Source organism: Dendrobium catenatum, unplaced genomic scaffold, assembly GCF_001605985.2.
Source record: "Dendrobium catenatum unplaced genomic scaffold, ASM160598v2 fragScaff_scaffold_65, whole genome shotgun sequence".
Lineage (NCBI taxonomy): Eukaryota > Viridiplantae > Streptophyta > Magnoliopsida > Asparagales > Orchidaceae > Dendrobium > Dendrobium catenatum.
In genome coordinates this window covers 415,803-422,832 of record NW_021318527.1, presented here as the reverse complement: position 1 = coordinate 422,832, position 7,030 = coordinate 415,803, and positions in this window count along the sequence as shown.

Sequence of the window (7,030 nt, the reverse complement as noted above, 5' to 3'; positions counted from 1 at the left end):
GAAAGGGGATAGAGCCGGTTGAGTAGTTGTAGTCCCTAGTTCAAATATATCTGAGTTTACATAAGTATTTCCTATTTTTTTATATTCATGTCTATTTATTTATTTATTTATTAGCTATTTTTTTATTCATAGTCGTCCTATAGTGTATAATTATTGTATAGAAATATCGATGATGAATACAACAAATAGAAATTTGTGAATGATTTATTTTTATGCTTACTAGATGTTAATTAGAAGCTATTATGTTGTTTAATTTGAAGAAAAAAAGTTATCTTAGTCTTGAGCTTCCACCATTTAATTCGATATGGCATGTCATGTATTTTTGCCATATTAGGCTTGTTTGGGATGAAGGGTCTCCCAAAAATGGCTTTCTAAGTTACTAACACATTGAATAAAATGAAACTAGCCATTGTTATGTACTTAAGGATTTCATCATCCCATGCGACTAGAAGGGCAACCAATCTTTCTAGCTCTCTATTCTCACCAGAGAAGCCTTAAAGAGGTCCCATAGTAGGGATGAGCTAGAACACAAAGATGTTTTTGTTTTATCAAAAATAGATTTAAGGATTATATTCATGGAATTCCTTGTATCTACCAAAATGCCATTGATCTGATAGTTGAATATCATGGTCATAAGGACCACAATGTCATTATTTAGTTTCCTCTCCATGGAACTATTTGCTTTAGTGAAGATGATTATGGTGACACCTACTAAGTGAAATTGCAAAGTGGTTGTTAAGTTTACTTATCAATCCTATGAACCAATTAGGATTTGTGATCATAAACTCCTATAACTTTTTAGCTTAAATGAGGTCCTCCATAAGGCCTTTCAATGAAGTTACACTTCCATGTCATTATTATGATCTTTATTGAAGGTCCAACACCATGAGGTTTCTCTAGTACGCAACATCACTTTCATTAGCACCGAGTGCCTAAGGAAAACTTTGTTCTGGATGGCCTCAAAAAGTTTAATCATGGGCATTCGTAATAATATGTAAGTGTGATAAGTCAGTGGGTGATGTATGACTTATTCATGATGGGGGTGAGTAATGCAAATAGGCTTCTCCACCTTTGGTAGCAGTAGCCTGATAATCCTTAGAAGCCTTATTTGAAGGGTTTCTATTCGTGCTCAGGTTAACATCAATCTCATGATAGATTTGGTATTTTTCCATCTTATCTACATGATAGATTTTCTCTCTATCTTGTCCTCTCACGAGCTCACTTCTAGTGGCAAGTTCACTAGGGAGAGTAAATGTGGAAGCTCAATAATTTTATTAATATTTTTAGCATTCACATGACTGTTGTCAAGCTCTAGAAATTTAGTAAGATTTCTTAGTTATTGTAAGCCAAGGGAAAACCTGAAAGGACCCTCACTTTGCCCTTGGGTTAGTACAGCCTAGGCAATCGCTTGTTTAAGATCTTTTACATATAACATCTCTTTAAAACTTCATAATGAATTTCTTAATGACTTTCCTTATTTTCCTCATCTTAAACAAAGCTTGTGAACTCTTCTATGGATTTAGGATACAATAAAATTGTGTAAACATTCAGCTTAGTTTATAAAAGGAGGTGATCACTCCCACTAGCAGGCAAGTGAACAACCCAAAGGTCATATTTTTTAGAGTCATAAAGAAAAAGAAACATTTGAGGGCATCAGTGATGTTGACTAGAGAGTTCATGGACTCAAAGATCAATACATGGCTAGTGGGTTCAATACACTTTCCTCTATGGGATTCCAAGCTTGGGACCTTGTACCTAGTAGTTAGTCTGGCCTCTGTGATTGCCTTGGAGAAGACATTGGTAAGTTTTCCCTAAGTGCATGCATTATTATGAGTCAATCAACTAGGGAACCAAGGACTCAACTAACATTAAGAACTATTTTTTTTGTTCTTATGATGCACTTGGAGCTTATCAACATAAACAAATCCATTTAAGTAGTCAATTGTGTCTCCGATGGAAACTAGATCAAAGTGTCATTGACTCAAGAGATGTTCCCATTGAAGTTGAATATGAATCTTTTGGTAATTATAATGAGATTTATAAGAACTATTGAATAATAGGATGTGTAAAAAGAGAAATTCATTATATATGCATTCAAAAAACTATTGGTCATCTTTCATTTTATCAAGAAATAAAAGAATCAATACATGGGTTTTGGTATTCCTACTCATAAGCTATATAACTCATGCATTATATAAAATTAGTGATGCCCATACTTGTGGGAATTTGGGCATCTTAAATTACACCAGTAACATAATTTCTAAATTTATGTGTGAATCAAGATTTAGGAAAGCAAGTTTTCAAATCACTGACCCAGACCCATTATGGATTCTTACTCAACAAAATATGGAGGTCCTCATGGAAGAATGGACCGATCTAGGCTTTCAAAATAAGTTAATAGATGAAACCGCTATGAAACAACTAATTAGTAGATTAATAGATTATTTTAGAATGACATATACATTACATATATTGGATTAAGTGATGGCATTTAGTTTCATGCGAGCCACTGCTACATCTATTTCATTGGGGATTGATGATCTCTTAATAATACCTTCTGAATTATAGATATATTACAATCATCATCCTTCATTTCTATGCAAGAAAGATTTGAGATGGGCATCAATGTTATTGTTTGGCTAGTGGGTCTTTTGTGAAGGACAGTTGAGACATTAGAGCTCATAGGAGTGTTGTCTTTACTGACTCCCCCATAGAATTTACCCAAGGCATCTTGGATTGTATTTATTATTTGCTCTACATTTTTATGAGATTCTGGTGGGTCATGTAATTTGCATTCTCTAAATTCATAGATGGCTCTTATTAATTTTGGTGGTTGAGTATATCATGGTTTTTTATCCTTGGTATAAATACATGCTTGCACCTTGGAGGATGTTGTATGTGAATCTTTTCATGGATGATGCCCAACCTTATTGACAAGGTATCTATGGAAATGCTAGGAACATAAGTGAGGATGGAGAGTAAGAAAGGATATATAAATAATAGTAAGAAGGTATAATGATACACAATCCTTGTATGCAACATTACACCATGCTCTCTACATGTGTGGTCGCCTGATCGAGTAAAGGATAGTTGAGGTCAATGATATTTCTCTAGGTGAGTGAGGTGGCACTAAGCATACACTAGGTGAATTCAGAAGAAGATAAACCCCATGGCATTGGTTGATCTTGCTAGCCAGTGTAGAATGAGAAGGATCTAATAATATGATGTTAAGTAGAAGTTGCTAAATTAATACGATGAGCCTTGAGTCATCATAAGGTAATGGAGCAAGTTAGTTGAGCTAGTTTAGGGATCTAGTGTTGGTAGGTGCTGATAGAGTGAGATAGGAACCCAAGATGGGCATTTTTTTCTTTAGCTGATCTTGGATTGAGGGCTTTGCAAGACAAAGACAATGGATGATAGAGGGATGAGGAATCTAGCAGACACTGAGCTGCTGACATGATGAGAAAGTTTCATGTTGCTCCATGTAGAATGAGTGCCTAAGAACCTAGGTGAGTGCCCCCTGTTGATATGGACGGCTGAGTCCTCCCTTGGGACTCGAATAAAGGGCATGTTTTTCTATCATTACCTGCTAGATTTTCAAGAAGGCAATTGTGAGTATACATAAAAATATAAATAAAAAAGGCATAAATGACAATAAAGTTTTTATGTAAAAAACTAAAAAAATATAAAACCATGAGCCCTTGCCCAGCTGAAATGATTATTCTTGTATGAAAATGTTGATATAAATGTTTGGCTATCTCTTAATTTAGAGATGAGAAGTTTATAAGCGTATGAGTAGTTGGTAGAAAATATCGCAAAGTTGATATAGGGTGGAAATCATTCAAATAGTTGTAGCAGAGTGACAATGATCCTATATTGTTGGACATGTGATTTGGCCTAATAATGAGGATTGGAAGATGATGGTCCAATAGTTGTTGTTTAGTGAAGGCACTAGTTAAATAATTATTGTTAAATAGTGGTTATCAAATAAAAGTGGTCAAGTTGCAATGATTTGATGTTAGTGGTTTGACAATGGAATTGGTTTAGCAACTATGGTTGGGTAGCTAGAATCCAACCGTGGTGGTTGGGATATTGTGTAATGTTGGGGGTGGTCCAATGAAGGTAGCGGTCTAGTGAATTGCCCTTGTTCGACAATGTAAATGGATCTCTAAAAACATATAGATTCTTAAAAAAAAATCCTTAATGTCTACATAATAGAATACATATAACTTGGGTTACAATTAAGCTAAGCTAGCTCAATCTTGACTTGTAAATGAGTTGTGAGTCAACCAGGGCTTGAGCTTAGAAAAACCTTAAATCACAAGATGTTTTGGCAACGTCCTAGAAGAAGAGATTTGATATCAAAACTTTTATATTGAATCCAAAAGCATTACTGGACACAACAAAAGGTTATCAACAACAAGTTTTTGAATAGAAAGCAAATTAAGAGATATATTTTTAATGTGAAGTAGAAGAGAAAGAATACGCTTGTAGGAAAAAGTTGGAAGCAATCCTAAATCTTTTAACGATTTCTAATGAATTTTCATTTCTATCAAGAACTTGGCATATCTTATGTGTTGTGTGGATTGGCGAAGCTAAGAGAGATTTAAAGTTGAGTGTGAAGATGCTCTAGAATCTAAGAACAAATTTGAGGTTAAAGATGGAAACAATATAATGAATTCTTATTGTATGGAAGGGGTAAATAATTCTTTGGTGTAAGCACTGAGTAGTGGAATGCCCAAGTTTTGCATATATTTAACATTTGATGTAAATTGAGCAAAGTTGAGCACATCTTGCCAATGAATGAGATTGAGCAAAATGAGTTGAATAAGAATCGGAAAAGCAACCTAAACCAAGGGTATAGTATTGTAATTGACTCTTGCATTTCCCTCTAGTTGCAATGGAGCAACCATGGAGTAAAAGGGAGAGGAGGAATAAATGAAGAATAGTCTTTGAGGGATTCAGTGACAAGATTTATTTCCTCATATAATAAAGATCCATAAGTCTAATAAGGGTAAGTTTAGTGAGGATAGTAGTTTTAAATGCTTGATAATTTTGTGGCAAATGTTAAAAATGTGTAGAATAATTTATTTAACGTCTAGGGAATAGTTTATCATTGGAATGTCATCTATTTTGAATTTATTTTTGGGTAAATATCATGTCATAGATTTAGTATTCAACATGATGTTATGTAGCTCATCTTTATAACAAAGAACTCGAGAATGGTTTATGGACTAAAGCCATATTTTAATGGTGTGACAAATCTAGGAATAAGATTCCATCGAGAATATGAGGATGAATTGATGCAAAAATATATGGAATAATGCAAATATTAAGTTTTGATCAATTAGTGCCCATATGTTGTATTTTGAGGTTCGTGAGATTTGCCCAATGTGGGTAAGGAGCTATTTAGGATAAAGTTTAATCTCATTAAGATAGATATCTTAACAATTGTCTGTAGAAAGTTTCAGACAGATTTTTTATTGTGTTTTAACAATATGTATAATATTAAACATAGCAAATTTAAGTTTATGATTAGGGGATGGGGTTAATGATTTGTCTCATTTTAACATTAGAGGTGTCCAAAGAATTAGAGGATTTCACAGGGAAGTTGGAGAATCAACCATAAAGACGAAGTAAAATCCATCAAGGAGAAAAGATATACAGAGTAGATTTTGGTGACAAAAGAGTAGAAAACATGAAAGTATTTGTTAGGCGAAAGCTCTAATTCCATGTTGAATCCTAAAAGTTAACAAAAGGCTTGTAGTGAGCAAATAAGAGTGAGAAGAATGATAGAGAAGCTTAATATATTTTATTTCAATTTATTTCAATTGGGTCAACTTTCTTACAACTTTCTAAAGTGGTTTTTTAGTAAGAAAATTTCTTGAACAAAAAATTTTGTACTAAAAAAATACTTTATGAAATACTAAAAAAGATGTTCCAAATGAAGGCTAAGTATTCAAATTCTCTCTGATTCCTAAATAATGTGTAGGCTTAAAATTGATTATCAGGACTGAAAGCATGAAACAATAAAAATAAAAGAAAATTAGCAGCTCAAAATTTGTCCCACATAAACTCTATATAATTTTTTATCATACAAAAATATTATATTTTTAACTAATTTAAACATTACTTAATGAATACATAAAAAAGTGTGGAAATTTTTAAAGTAAGCATGATTAAAATTTTAACTATGTAATTAAGTATTGTAAAAAAAAATTTAAAAGTAGGCAAAGTCGCTCGTTAAATGGGTGACTTACCTGCTGACTCACACATCAAGTGCCAACTCATCCAATTGGTATTGTAGCAAGTTGCTTGTTAAACGGGCGACTTGCTACAGTAACAGAATAATAAAATTTATTTTTAATTTTTTAAATTAAATTTTTTCAGAATTTTTTAAAAAAAGTTTAACTAAAAATATTATTTATATTCAACCCCTCATTTTGTAGTTGTTAGTTTTTCCTTTATCTGAATTGCTTTCCTGGGTAGCAGCTCTGGGTAGATATTGGAGGGAAAATTTTTAAAAGGATCATGATTTAAAAAAGTATTAGCAAAGGGATCTTAAAAATAATTTTTTTTTTTAAAAGGATCATACCATGAACAGTAATCGTGTTTTTGAAGAAAACGGGATTACTATTTATATTTTCAAGGAAAACGAGAACAGTGATAGCATTTTCCTTGAAAACGCCAACACATAATGCATTTTCAATGGAATTCTGTTTAATTGATTATTTGTGTCAATCCAAACATCAAGATTTCCTTGCTATTATTGGTAAAGAAAATAGCAATATAATTTGATGTAAAAATTGAATAAATCACATGCTTAGTTTGCAATTTTTTGAAATAAAATAAAATTTTGTATTTTAATATTTTAAAAAATGAATATTAAACAATTAAAATTTGTATATATTCAATTGAATATAAGTATTGATTTATTATAATTTTTATTATATTTAGATTTATTATATTTTTGAACATTATAGCTCGGTTTGCTAGGTATTGCTTTGCAAAAATGAGAAATACCGCTCTG